Below are 16,151 nucleotides of genomic sequence, written 5' to 3'. Positions count from 1 at the left end.
AATCAATTCTTCAACGAATTAGAAAGTGCAATCTGCAAATTCATCTGGAATAACAAAAAACCTAGGATAGCAAAAACTCTTCTCAAGGATAAAAGAACCTCTGGTGGAATCACCATGCCGGACCTAAAGCTCTACTACAGAGCAATTGTGATAAAAACTGCATGGTACTGGTATAGTGACAGAAAAATAAACCAATGGAATAGAATTGAAGACCCAGAAATGAACCCACGCACCTATGGTCACTTGATCTTCCACAAGGGAGCTAAAAACATCCAGTGGAAGAAAGACAGCATTTTCAACAAATGGTGCTGGCACAACTGGTTGTTAACATGTAGAAGAATGCGAATCGATCCATTCCTATCTCCTTGTACTAAGGTCAAGTCTAAGTGGATCAAGGAACTTCACATAAAACCAGAGACACTGAAACTTATAGAGGAGAAAGTGGGGAAAAGCCTTGAAGATATGGGCACAGGGGAAAAATTCCTGAATAGAACAGTAATGGCTTGTGCTGTAAGATCGAGAATTGACAAGTGGGACCTCATGAAACTACAAAGCTTCTGCAAGGCTAAAGACACCATCAATAAGACAAAAAAACCACCAACAGATTGGGAAAGGATCTTCACCTATCCTAAATCAGATAAGAGACTAATATCCAATATATATAAGGAACTCAAGAAGGTGGACTCCAGAAAGTCAAATAACCCCATTAAAAATGGGGCTCAGAACTGAACAAAGAATTCTCACCTGAGGAATACCGAATGGCAGAGAAGCACCTGAAAAAATGTTCAACATCCTTAATCATCAGGGAAATGCAAATCAAAACAACCCTGAGATTCCACCTCACACCAGTCAGAATGGCTAAGATCAAAAATTCAGGTGACAGCAGATGCTGGCGAGGATGTGGAGAAAGAGGAACACTCCTCCATTGTTGGTGGGATTGCAAGCTTGTACAACCACTCTGGAAATCAGTCTGGCAGTTCCTAGGAAAATTGGACATAGTACTACCGGAGGATCCAGCAATACCTCTCCTGGGCATATATCCAGAAGATGTCCCAACCGGTAAAAAGGACACATGCTCCACTATGTTCATAGCAGCCCTATTTATAATAGCCAGAAGCTGGAAAGAACCCAGATGTCCCTCAACAGAGGAATGGATACAGAAATTATGGTACATTTACACAATGGAGTACTACTCAGCTATTAAAAAGAATGAATTTATGAAATTCCTAGCCAAATGGATGGACCTGGAGGGCATCATCTTGAGTGAAGTAACTCAATCACAAAAGAACTCACACAATATGTATTCATTGATAAGTGGATATTAGCCCAAAACTTAGGATACCCAAGATATAAGATACAATTTGCTAAACGCATGAAACTCAAGAAGAATGAAGACCAAAGTGTGGACACTGTGCACCTTCTTAGAATTGGGAACAAAACACCCAGGGAAGGAGTTACAGAGACAAAGTTCGTAGCTGTGATGAAAGGATGGACCATTTAGAGACTGCTGTATCCAGGGATCCGTCTCATAATCAGCTTCTAAACGCTGACACCATTGCATACACTAGCAAGATCTTGCTTAAAGGACCCAAATATAACTGTCTCTTGTGAGACGATGCCGGGGCCTAGCAAACACAGGAGTGGATGTTCACAGTCAGCTATTGGATGTATCACAGGGCTCCCAATGGAGAAGCTAGAGAAAGTACCCAAGGAGCTAAAGGGATCTGCAACCCTATTGTTGGAACAACATGATGTACTAACCAGTATCCTGGAGCTCTTGTCTCTAGCTGCATATGTATCGAAAGATGGCCTAGTCGGCCATCAATGGAAAGAGAGGCCCATTGGACTTGCAAACTTTATATGCCCCAATATAGGGGAATGCCAGGGCCAAAAGAATGGGAATGGGTGGGTAGGGAAGTGGGGGGCGCTATGGGGGACTTTTGGGATAGTATTGGAAATGTAATTGAGGAAAATATGTAATAAAAATATTAAAAAAAAAAAAGAAAAAAAAAAGATGACAGAGAAGTTTCACCCATGATACACCAAAAACATGGCTGACTAACAAGACCTGAAGAAGAAGTAAAGCATAAGTAGACATACTAGCATGTTTGTGTGTGTGTGTGTGTGTGTTTGTGTGTGTGTTTATGTGCACTGCATGATCTCTCATGATTGTGTTTTCTCTGTGTGTATGTGTGTGTTTGTGTGTGTGTGTGTTTATGTGCATTGCATGAGCTCTCATGATTATGTTTTCTCTGTGTTTATGTGTATGTTTGTGTGTGTCTGTGTTTATGTGCATTGCATGAGCTCTCATGAATGTGTTTTCTGTGTGTGTGTGTGTTTATGCGCATTGCATGAGCTCTCATGAATGTGTTGTCTCTGTGTGTGTTTGTGTGTGCATGAGTTTGCACTTTGAGCCAATGTATATGTATATCTATTCATGTATACATCTGTGCTTTCATATGTGTGCATATGCATTTTTGTGTATATGTATGAGGTTCTGTATGTACATATCTGTATACATCCCTCTATGTGGGTATTGTGCATGTGTATTTGTGGTGTCTTCTGGCCTCTCTTCTTTTAAAGCTAGCAGTATTCAACTTTGACTGCTTTCATAGTCCCATATAGGATCAGGGTTAATCAAAGATTTACTCTAATGTTGGACATCTCTCTAAGACCTCATTTCTAACCAGTATGATAGAAACAAGTTCCCAAAATCCTCAACTTTACAACATGGCTTAAATTTCAACCCAATGAACACCTGATTTATCTATTCAACAATATCAAATTGATAGCAGCCAGACATAAGTAACAACACTTGATGGCAAGAAAGTGAGGTTTCAATACCATCACAATTTCTTGCAAACATAAGCACCAGAGGCAAGTGATTGTACTGACCAGGACATGGTGGGCAGTGGGCAACAAGAATTAAACATAAACTTTATTTTTCTTTCTTTTCTTTTTGCCTCCTAACATTCTATTATGCTTAAAGACATTCTAGTTGCTTTTAACGATCATGAAAAACAAACAAACAAAAACAATTTTATCGTTAATTTTAGATTATATAAAATGTAACCAGCCCCATGCTACATCTACCAGCTGCTTCCAAATGCAAAGCAGACAATATTATTTGAGACTGACTGTCTATAATTTTCAATGTGGATTTGTCTGTAGAATTCTCTATTTTTAAAGTAGTTTTGCTGAGGGCAAGGGGAAAAAAGCATGAATGGTGAATCTGTATGAATAAAGATTTCAATAACATTAAGCTTGCAGCTTCTCAGTTGGGTCTTTCTTGAGGAGTTTTGGGTGTTGCCCTTTCAAGGAAAGCCTTCTTTCCTTTAAGTTCTGTTCCTTTGTGAATACAGAGCACTCTGTTCTATTATTCATCTACTGGTAGTGAGTTGATTTTCCTTTAAACTCTCAGGCATTTTTTCCCCTAACATTCTCTTAAATCTTGTTTATTCAGTTTCCTGGTTCTCTCTCATGCTGCAGTGATCTCAAAAAAGCTCAACAAATGACTGGCAACGTCATTGTCCCTTTCCTGTAGTTCCTGTGCCCGGCACTTTGGGCTTAGTAGTTCTATTTTAAACACTACCTTATAATTCATAACTTCTCACAAAGCACAAGGCAGTCATTTGCACAGTCGTCTTTTCCCCCTGTCGTTCCTTTGTCAATTCTTTACATGAATCTGCCGAGTCGACTTTAGTTAGCTCTGACTCAGAATTCAACCTATCCAGGTCTTGCTTATGTTTTTCTTCTTATTTTAAGCAAAACAGCATCATGAGTTTTATGAATCAAAAGACTAATGAGCCCATCTGTCTTTTTTTTTTTTTTTTTTTGCAACAATGCTACAATGAATCACATATTTTCCTGGCTTTAACCGGTACTGGAAAATTACTACATGTAAATAGACTCACTGAGATGTCAAAACAAGCATGGTACATAAAACAACTCTATAGTTCCCTTAAGAAGTTTTCCTGCATTTAAAACTTTATCAGACACCTGGGAGCAGTCGGGGTAGCAGCGTTTAAACAAAGTCTTCAGAATTGTAAAAGATATAACAGAGGATTAAACAGCTGGAAAATAGAATTTTCTCTCAAGTTAACAGAGTTATGGGCCTTGCATGTTATGGCTGAGGTAAATGAAAGCCGAAAGAATAAATAAAACACTGCATGTGGTGGAAAATGCTTTGAATCCCAGTGCTCAGGATGCAGAGGCAGATGGATCTCTGAGTTCAAGCCAGCCTGGTCTACAAAGTAAGCTCTGGGATAACAATGGCTACTCAGAGGAAAACCAAGTCAAAAAACTAAAATAATTATAAGACTGTAAATAATATGATACAGGAATTGGTTTAAGTATTTAACACATTTGAATTAAAGGTGAAAATATAATCATCTATCCTTTAAGGACTGGTAAAGAAATCGTCCTATTTAAATATATAGCGAAAACATCAATGTCTAGCTGAACCTTCTACTGTTACTGTCTATCCCATTTCGGTTTCTTGATGATGAGAGCTTCATGATGGTTCCCCATAAACTAAATGGGGATGATGATGATGTCAAATATCCAGATGCAATGCTAACTACAGTGAGCTATAATCCATTTCTGTCACATTAAGCTTTCACCTCTTGATATCAAGAAACATCTTCTATTAAAAAGTATCTTTATTTCTTAGAGATGTATCACACAGTAAATTCTATTAGGAAAGAAGAACTTCAGAGGCATAGAAAATAAATGAGAGCTGATATCAAAACTTAAACTCTGTGTGACTATGACAAAGGACACTGAAACAAAAATCAGTAAGATTATGATCAGAACATCAATCACGAAATAGCAATAGGAAGAATCTAAGGCAAGAGTTAGCAGTGTCTATACAAGATTACAGTCTCTCCGTTTATGGAACAAAGGGAGTAACTGAAGATCAGGTGAACAACAATTTTAAACCTGTAAATAAACTAATAAAAAGAGTGGTAAGCTTATACATATAACTGAGAATTCATGTCTATTTTTGCTATAGTTTTCTCATCAATTATAATTCCATTTCTACTCATATGTTTAAAGACTTCAGCCCTAGATAATTGTCCTGTTTAGAAAGATCATGAGACCTTTAAAAGTTGACTTTCAAGGCTATATATCCTGACACTGTTCACTACTTCCTGAGTGCACTGTGGTCAGCCAGTTTTGTGTTTGATCCTGTAACTATACATTCCCTGCCTGTTAACACATCTTTGCAACCATGACAGAAACTGTGAGCAAAATTAAATAATTTCTTCTCTAAATTTCTTTTGTCTGTGTATTTTTTCTCAGCAACAGAAGTGAAACTAATACAGGTATCATAATTTGAGTAACCTTCACAGGGAATCAGAGCCCTCCACTCCAACCCTACATAAAAGCTTTACCCACAGCATAAAGAAACTAGAGTTACAGAGATAAAGTTTGGAGCTGTGACGAAAGGATGGACCATCCATATCCAGGGATCCATCCCATAATCAGCTTCCAAACGCTGACACCATTGCATACACTAGCAAGATTTTGCTGAAAGGACCCAGATATAGCTGTCTCTTTCGAGACAATGCTGGGGCCGAGCAAACACAGAAGTGGATGTTCACAGCCAGCTATTGAATGGATCACAGGGCCCCCAATGGAGGAGCTAGATAAAGTACCCAAGGAGCTAAAGGGAACTGCAACCCTGTGGGTGGAACAACATTATGAACTAACCAGTACTCCCAGAGCTCTTGCCTCTAGCTGCATTTGTATCAAAAGATGGCCTAGTCGGCCATCACTGGAAAGAGAGGCCCATGGGACTTGTAAACTTTGTGTGCCCCAGTACAGGGGAATGCCAGGGCCAAAATGTGGGAGTGGGTGGGTAGGGGAGTGGGGGGGGGGGGAGTGTATTGGGGCCTTTTTGGATAGCATTGGAAATGTAAATGAGGAAAATACCTAATAAAAAAATTAATTCAAAAAAAAATAAAGAAGAGATGTAAAATTAAAAAAAAAAAGAAACTAAAGTAACCCTGTGCTCATATAGTGTTATGTTCACCAAAATACAAATCATATGGATGATCGGTAACACATTTGATACCCACAAAAAGACCTAGACCCCTGCAATCATATTTCTCATTTCCTGTCCACCATTTCACATCCATCTTTCAAATTTCATAAGTTCCTCTTGTTCCAATCATACCAAAAATATTTAGATGTAGATATTCTGAAACAAGTAAAATTAAAGTTTAACTAAGAAGACACATAGAAAGCCACTGAGGTTAGTATTAAGATTCAAATTCCCTGAGTTATTTTTTTTAATCTAGTACCTACTGGATTGAATACATGTGGTAGTTAATCTCAATTATCAACTTAATGAGCTCTACAGTCTCCTGAGAGATGAGGATCTCTGGGAATGCCAGAGGGGTATTCTCTTAATTAGGTTAATTGCAGTGGGATATCTGTCCAACTATGGGTAACACCATTCCCTGGGTTGGGATCATTAACTGTATAAAAAGGCAAATGTGAGGTGAGGAGTGGCATTCTTTGCTCTCTTTCTCAAAGGAGGATGCAAGGTGGCCAGCACGTCAATCTCCTGTCTCCCTGGTTTTTCCACTATGATTTTTCCACCAGACCTTCAAAGTTAGAGACTAAGTGAACTCTCTCTAAGTGGCTTTTGTTAAGGAGGTTTATAAAAGAAAAATGAAAAGTGAATAATATATTAGATTATTTCCATACGCATTTCTTGTGCCTGTTTCCATATTGCCAAAGAATAGTTAAAGTATCTGACACCTGGGTTGATGTGAATTTAGATAAATAAACATTAAGGTCTTAGAGCCCCATGTAGAACATACAAGATGACCATTGATTGTAAGTAATTATATATAGGTGCTTACTTTATTTTGTCCACTTTCAATGCATGGAGAATGTAGGTCAATGGTAGCATGCTCCTCTCATTTCCAGGAGGTCATGAACTCAGTCTTCTGTGAGTAATAATTCCATAACGTGGTGTTTTGAGCTCTTCATCCATGCTGCATGAATCTTTGCTTAGATTCAGATGCTCTTTTTAAAGTTAGAAGCAACATCCACTGAGTCTCACCAACATAATTGCCAAAACATGAACAAGGACTGGAACAACAGACATGCTAAGGAAAACAGGTCAAAGCCCAAGAGACTTCAACCCTACAAGACAAATGATCAAACAAAGAAACAAACACAAAACAACAAAAAAAACAACCCAAACACCCTATAGGACACCAAGGAATGTTGAGAGCTGGAGAATTTGCATTCATTGGGAAATACCAAGTTGTTATCTCTGAAAATATACATCCAAGTAACATTATGCAGACTGATCATATTATGCTTATATACTTATGTGTGCATGTAATAACAATTAATGAAAAAAGTCATGAATTTGAAAGAGTGAAAAGGTGGGTATATGAAAGAGTATAGAAGAAGCCAAACAAGGGGAGAATTATGTAATTATAATCTCAAAGAAAAGAAATATTTTTCAATAATCATAATAATGCCAAGTATCAAAACACTGTTTTAGATTTCTCTGTTATCTCTTAAACATAATGCATTGGTTCAGTGCTCTACCTGAACTCAAAAGCTCCAGTAATTTGAGTAGTTCTTAACTGAAAGCTAGCATCAATATCTAGTTGTCTTAACAAAGCTAAGGCAGGGTAAATGGTTTAGCAAATTTGGCCTCTCCTGTGCTTGAGTGTTGCACACTCCTATACCTTAACAATGCTCCTAACCACTTGTTTGCAACCTGGGACCCACCCTTCATCAGACTGCATGAATACCTACATTCAACAATGGAGACTGTTATTCCTATAGCAACACTTCGTTAGCACCCTATTTCTTTCAGGCATACTATGTAGGCATATGTGCTACCTTTGCCCAATCAAACATCAGTGCAGGGTGCATGAATTATAAGGAAAACTGTGTTCTCAATTTTTTTTTAATTTTCATTTTTTATTGGATATTTTCTTTAGTTACATTTCAATTGTTTCCCCATTTTGAGGTCTCCCCTTTGAAAGCTCTTAACCCACCCCCCTTCCCCTGTCTCCATGAAGGTGCTCCCCGACCCACCCACCCACTCCTATCTTCCAGCCCTGGCATTACTCTACACTGCGGCATCAAAAACCTTCAGTCCCAAGGGCTGCTCAATTATTTAGGGCAAATAATCTCTTTACCATGATATCCCTATTGGGTATGCATGTGATTAAAATAAAGTGCTTATAGGAAGAGACTTGTATAGGAATCCAAGACCAATACAATCTAGGGTATCTGTTAAAATAAAGAATGACACTTTCTACATGCCTACCAACCAAACTCCTTCTCTTGAATCCATACAAGAAAGTCCCAGACAATAATTGAAATTCAAGAACTCATGTTCCACTATGTTCATAGCAGCCCTATTTATAATAGCCAGAAGCTGGAAAGAACCCAGATGTCCCTCAACAGAGGAATGGATACAGAAATTATGGTACATTTACACAATGGAGTACTACTCAGCTATTAAAAAGAATGAATTTATGAAATTCCTAGCCAAATGGATGGACCTGGAGGGCATCATCTTGAGTGAAGTAACACAATCACAAAAGAACTCACACAATATGTATTCACTGATAAGTGGATATTAACCCAAAACTTAGGATACCCAAGATTTAAGATACAATTTGCTAAACGCATGAAACTCAAGAAGAATGAAGACCAAAGTGTGGACACTGTGCACCTTCTTAGAATTGGGAACAAAACACCCAGGGAAGGAGTTACAGAGACAAAGTTCGTAGCGGTGATGAAAGGATGGACCATTTAGAGACTGCCGTATCCAGGGATCCATCCCATAATCAACTTCTAAACGCTGACACCATTGCATACACTAGCAAGATTTTGCTGAAAGGACCCAAATATAACTGTCTCTTGTGAGACGATGCTGGGGCCTAGCAAACACAGGAGTGGATGTTCACAGTCAGCTATTGGATGTATCACAGGGCTCCCAATGGAGAAGCTAGAGAAAGTACCCAAGGAGCTAAAGGGATCTGCAACCCTATTGTTGGAACAACATGATGTACTAACCAGAACCCCGGAGCTCTTGTCTCTAGCTGCATATGAATGGAAAGATGGCCTAGTCAGCCATCAATGGAAAGAGAGGCCCATTGGACTTGCAAACTTTATATGCCCCAATATAGGGGAATGCCAGGGCCAAAAGAATGGGAATGGGTGGGTAGGGAAGTGGGGGGCGCTATGGGGGACTTTTGGGATAGCATTGGAAACGTAATTGAGGAAAATATGTAATAAAAATATTAAAAAAAAAAAAAAGAAATTCAAGAACTCAAGAAGCCCTTGAGTTCCCATACTCAAGTGATCATGTTACTCTTGACCTTTTGTCTGACTTGGGCTGTTCCCTTTGAACAATGTTTTCCTGCCACTTTGAAAATAGGTATGGCCTTAGATTTTATTCTTAAGTTTGAAGCCAAAAACCTGGAATTATACAGTCTGGACTGTGACTACTGAGATATATCATACATCTTTTTTTTTTTAATTTATTTTTTATTAGGTATTTTCCTCATTTACATTTTCAATGCTATCCCAAAAGTCCCCCATACCCACCCCCCCAATCCCCTACCCACCCACTCCCCCTTTTTGTCCCTGGGGTTCCCCTGTACTGGGGCATATAAAGTTTGCAAGTCCAATGGGCCTCTCTTTGCAGTGATGGCCAACTAGGCCATCTTTTTTTTTTAAATTTTTAATATTTTTATTACATATTTTCCTCAATTACATTTCCAATGCTATCCCAAAAGTCCCCCATACCGCCCCCCACTTCCCTACCCACCCATTCCCATTCTTTTGGCCTTGGCATTCCCCTATATTGGGGCATATAAAGTTTGCAAGTCCAATGGGCCTCTCTTTCCAGTGATGGCCGACTAGGCCATCTTTTGATACATATGCAGCTAGAGATAAGAGCTCCAGGATACTGGTTAGTTCATCATGTTGTTCCAACTATAGGGTTGCAGATCCCTTTAGCTCCTTGGGTACTTTTTCTAGCTTCTCCATTGGGAGCCCTGTGATACATCCAATAGCTGACTGTGAGCATCCACTCCTGTGTTTGCTAGGCCCCGGCATAGTCTCACAAGAGACAGCTATATTTGGGTCCTTTCAGCAAAATCTTGCTAGTGTATGCAATGGTGTCAGCGTTTAGAAGCTGATTATGGGATGGATCCCTGGATACGGCAGTCTCTAGATGGTCCATCCTTTTATCACAGCTCGAAACTTTGTCTCTGTAACTCCTTCCATGGGTGTTTTGTTCCCAATTCTAAGAAGGGGCATATTGTCCACATTTTGGTCTTCATTCTTCTTGAGTTTCATGCGTTTAGCAAATTGTATCTTATATCTTGGGTATCCTAAGTTTTGGGCTAATATCCACTTATCAGTGAATACATATTGTGTGAGTTCCTTTGTGATTGTGTTACCTCACTCAAGATGATGCCCTCCAGGTCCATCCATTTGGCTAGGAATTTCATAAATCCATTCTTTTTAATAGCTGAGTAGTACTCCATTGTGTAAATGTACCATAATTTCTGTATCCATTCCTCTGTTGAGGGACATCTGGGTTCTTTCCAGCTTCTGGCTATTATAAATAGGGCTGCTATGAACATAGTGGAGCATGTGTCATCTTTTGTTACATATACAGCTAGAGACAAGAGCTCCGGGGTACTGGTTAGTTCATATTGTTGTTCCACCTATAGGGTTGCAGTTCCCTTTAGCTCCTTGGGTAATCTCTCTAGCTCTTTTTCTAAAAGAGTGAAACCTGAAATTAAGGCATTAGATAAATTATAATTAAAACCTCCAGGAGGTTTAACTGTATTGCCCAGGACAGGTTTTAAAAAGTGGGAATTGTCATAAACTCTTGTCAGAGACCACATTTAATGTAACAGTCAAGTGTAAGATTACTCAGAAGTTTGAGACTATAGTTTATCTGGCTGGTGCATGCAGCTTAATGTAGACATTCTATTGAAGTGGTGACCACTGGCACATCAACATGGATGACTGACTATACAATTCTTAGAATACAGCATTTCTAGCAGGATGTTCTCATTCTGACTGCCTGCAGTCGCAATAGAGAAACATGAAATAAAAACAGACTAAATCCCTTAACTCTCTTGCATAATCCACAGAAGCAGGATACCCACGTGACCCTTTATTTTACAAGTTGACTTTCAGCTAGCACCAAGAACTAAAATGACTCCTGGATAGAGGAAAACCAGAGGAAAAGATGTACTCAGAAGAGATGAAGTAACTGCTACATTCATTTGTTGATTGTTCATGACTACAAAAACACATATGTAATAAATTTGATTATTTTTTTCTGCTGAAGAAAAAGACCATGTTACAAACTAACTCTTTTCACTGAATTGCTAGAAAGTCCCAGTCTCCCCCTGTAAACAGTACTCCATCGAAAAACTAGGCTATTTTTGAAGGAATTATTTGAAATTTTTATGTAGTTTTTTTCGCACATGTCAATTTATTTGTATATGTTTCTGAAGATATACATATATAATTAGGGGGGAAATGACCATGTTAACCTGAGTATGTGTATCTGTATGTTCCAGTGTTGGGTATATATACATACTTGCACTTGTAATATTTGAGTGTTTGGTTTTAGATATGAAGGGCTGTAGTTTTTGACTGGCATATATAACTGCTTGTAACATCACTCCCCTAACTAATATAGGTCAATTTCCATTGATCACAATTAGCTTCTGGCAATCTGGGTAAGTCACTTCACTGAAGAGTCAATTTTATTATTCTTCATCAAAAACAACTAGCAGGTACAGGCATCTGAGAGTTTTCAGCTCTACTTTATCAGAGAGTTACTGAGAGGTTGAATTTAATTAAGTTGAGAACATACCAGACTTGCACAGTACGGATAGTAGGAATTTCAAAATGTTTCAAAATCATTACTCTTGTTATTTTTGTCCCTTACTATTGGATAAAAAAATTTGTTAGCTATTATAATTGCATATTTAATTACACAACTGTACTATGTAACAAATCCACCGTATCTGTGTTAAATTTTGTCCCCAGAGACTCCTCTCTAGTTCCATTGGACCTTCTTATTTGCAATGACAGAAAGGTTTTGGTAAAGGAGACAGCCCCGGTAGAATTATACCTAATATTGAAATCATTTATTGTTGCCTTCATATTCTCGTGGAGTGGAAGACTTTGATGGGATTTTATTACATATTTTCCTCAATTACATTTCCAATGCTATCCCAAAAGTCCCCCATACCGCCCCCCACTTCCCTACCCTCCCATTCCCATTCTTTTGGCCCTGGCATTCCCCTATATTGGGGCATATAAAGTTTGCAAGTCCAATGGGCCTCTCTTTCCAGTGATGGCCGACTAGGCCATCTTTCGATACATATGCAGCTAGAGACAAGAGCTCCGGGGTACTGGTTAGTTCATCATGTTGTTCCAACTATAGGGTTGCAGATCCCTTTAGCTCCTTGGGTACTTTCTCTAGCTTCTCCATTGGGAGCCCTGTGATCCATCCAATAGCTGACTGTGAGCATCCACTCCTGTGTTTGCTAGGCCCCTGCATAGTCTCACAAGAGACAGCTATATCTGGGTCCTTTCAGCAAAATCTTGCTAGTGTATGCAATGGTGTCAGCGTTTAGAAGCTGATTATGGGATGGATCCCTGGATACGGCAGTCTCTAGATGGTCCATCCTTTCATCACAGCTCCGAACTTTGTCTCTGTAACTCCTTCCCTGGGTGTTTTGTTCCCAATTCTAAGAAGGGGCACAGTGTCCACATTTTGGTCTTCATTCTTCTTGAGTTTCATGCGTTTAGCAAATTGTATCTTATATCTTGGGTATCCTAAGTTTTGGGCTAATATCCACTTATCAGTGAATACATATTGTGTGAGTTCCTTTGTGATTGTATTACCTCACTCAAGATGATGCCCTCCAGGTCCATCCATTTGGCTAGGAATTTCATAAATTCATTCTTTTTAATAGCTGAGTAGTACTCCATTGTGTAAATGTACCATAATTTCTGTATCCATTCCTCTGTTGAGGGACATCTCAGAAGATGGAAAGATCTCCCATGCTCATGGATTGGCAGGATCAACATTGTAAAAATGGCTATCTTGCCAAAAGCAATCTACAGATTCAATGCAATCCCCATCAAAATTCCAAATCAATTCTTCAACGAATTAGAAAGTGCAATCTGCAAATTCATCTGGAATGATGGGATTTTAATAATGTCTTTTTTAATAAGAAACAGTTTAAAAGTAAAATGATGAGATCAATGGTGATTAGTGTTACATGTAGCATTATAAGACTCCAGTTTGGAAGATGTTTGAGTAAAAATTGGCTGAACAACAACCAATAGGATAATTTTTCTATATTTTCCCTTTATTTGAGTTCAGTTATTTGAGTGTATGTAAATATTGATCTTGCAATTGGTCCAAATGTAAATTGATTGCCTACCTACATTTTCATTTTGCTATATGTAAATTTGCTCTATTTAGTCTCGTTACAAGGAGCTAATATCCTTATGGAATTTTAAAACCAGCCAGAAAAACACAGTGTGCTCAAAAATAAATAACCAGAGCTTTCTAGAGATGTGCTGTCTACCATAATATCTATAGTGAACAATAGAGCCTGGTATAGTTAAAAGTAATTTTGGAAAAGTATAAGAAGACATATATCAAATATTCTTAATATACACTGGGGACAAAAATGAACTATTAGAAGAATTGAAGTCGCCTGTAAATTCAGTTGTAGTGATATTTCAATGACAGCTCATGCCCATCCTTAATAACCTCTTCACATTAAATACCTATATTGATATATATATATAATCCAGAAAAACAGAATAAAATTTAAATAGGAAAAAATGGAAAATTAAAAATAATACTAATAAAAACACCTTAATTGATACAAAAATTTAACAGTTTAGTGGGTGTTAAATTGTTCACAGCTGATAAATTATTTTCCTGAATTACTTGCTAAAGAAGAAAATGTCATTATATATAGAATTGTGGAATCCCTGCTTTTAAATAAATGAATAATCATCTTCTAAATAAATAACATTAATTTATAACATGATTTTTATTTAAAATTCTAATTCATACTTATAATTCTTATCTCCCCGTATACAGTATGACAAGGAGGTATCAAGAAAAGGAAATTCTTGATTCGTGGATACATACAAATGTCACTAAGAATGGCCATGTTCACAGTGATATCCCCAGATAGCTTTTGAAGATGATGCTTAGCCTATTTTGTCACATTTAAAGAGAAGAATAAAAATGTCATGAAAGTTTTTTTGTGTCACTTCATTTATTTTTGTAAGGCTTACTGAATATATTTTTGGTTATTTTATTTATTTACATTTCAAATATTGTTCCCTTTCAAATATTGTTCTCCTGTTCTCCTTCACAAACCCCCTATCCCCTCCTCCCTCCCCCTGCTTCTATGAGGGTACTCTCATACCCACCCACCCATTCCTGCCTCACTCTCCTGGCATTCCCCTACATCTCATTGATGCCAGACAAGGCCATCCTTTGCTACATATCCAGCAGGAGCCTTGGGTCCCTCCATGTGTACTCTTTGGTTGGTGGTTTAGTCCCTGGGAACTTCAGGGAGTCTGGTTGGTTGATATTGTAGTTCTTCCTGTGGGATTACAAACCTCTTCTGCTTCTTCAGTCCTTTCCCTAATTCCTCCATTGAGGTCCTTGTGCTCAGTCCTATGGTTGGCTGTGAGCATCTGCATCTGTATTGATCAAGCTCTGGCAAAGCCTCTCAGGAAACAGCCATAACAGGCTCCTGTCAGCAAGTGCTTCTTGACATCAGCTGTAGTGTCTGGGTTTAGTGTCTGCACTTAAGATGGATCCCTAGATTGGGCAGTCTGTAGATGGAACTTTCCTTCAGTCCCTGCTCCACTCTTTGTCCCTTCATTTCCTCTAGACAGGAGCAATTCTGGGTTAATATTTTTGAGATGGGTGGGTGGCCCCATCCCTCAACCGGGATCTGGGCCTAACCTCTGGATATGGTCTCTACAGGTTCTCTCTCCCCTTTGTTGGATATTTCAGCTAATGTCATTCCTGTTGGGTCCTGGGAGCCTCTTGCTTTACTGGTATCTGGGACTTTCTAGTGGCTACCCCCCCCCCAGTTCCCCATCCCCCACCGCTACACACCTCCATTCAATTTCCTGACCCTCTATACTTCTCCCCTATCTCCTCCCACACCTGATCCAGCCTACATTTTCCCCTTCTTCTCCTCTCTTGCTCCCAGGTTCCTCTTCCTCTACCTTCCTTGATTATTTTGTTCCCCCTTCTAAATAAGACTGAACCATCCACACTTTGGTCTTCCTTCTTCTTGAGCTGCATATACTCTGTGAGTTTGTCGTGGGTATTCCACACGTTTTGCCTAATATCCACTTATAACTGAGTACCTACCATATCGAGGGCCCTACCCAGTCTTTTCACCAGGCTTTACTAACCAGAGATCCCCATTTTTCACAGCAGTGACACAGGCTTCGACCAGAACTCAATATGTAAACCATTCATTAGAGACCATTTAAAAATCCAGACCAAACTAAATCCATATACAAATGTCACTAAATATTGCATATCTCTGCAAAAACTTTTGTTAGAAATGTAATTCAATGTGCCAATATCCTCTTTAGTTTTCTAATCAGATCCATCTAACCTGTCTCTACCATTCCTTTTAGTTATTTGATGCAACAAAAGCACTAGCTAGCTTCCTTTCAATATTAATGGTCATATTTTTTAGCAGCAACAGTAGAATCATGGAAGTGTTCATTAAGCACACAATTTTGGGTGCAACATTATGTTATTTAAGAAAAAATTACATACATACACACTACTTTGTATCATATGGCACAAAGTAAGTAAATAATATTCATATAAAGCTATGTATTAACCAAGACTAACTAATCCCCCAGTGTACTTAATTTCAGTGGTATATAAAACTTTTCTTTGAAAAACTTGAGACTTTTGAGATGTAAAAAACTTTAAATTTTCTAAACTAAATGTGTCTAAATTATCATCAACCCTGTTCTATCACTTTAGGAAGAAAAAAAGTGTAAGCTTTTGGGCTTGTTTTAATGAAAAGACAGAAAATTTAGCA

Source organism: Mus caroli, unplaced genomic scaffold, assembly GCF_978045245.1.
Source record: "Mus caroli unplaced genomic scaffold, Mus_caroli_1 scaffold_17, whole genome shotgun sequence".
NCBI lineage: Eukaryota > Metazoa > Chordata > Mammalia > Rodentia > Muridae > Mus > Mus caroli.
The sequence above is the reverse complement of the archived record's forward strand: the minus strand, read 5'-3'. Positions refer to the sequence as shown.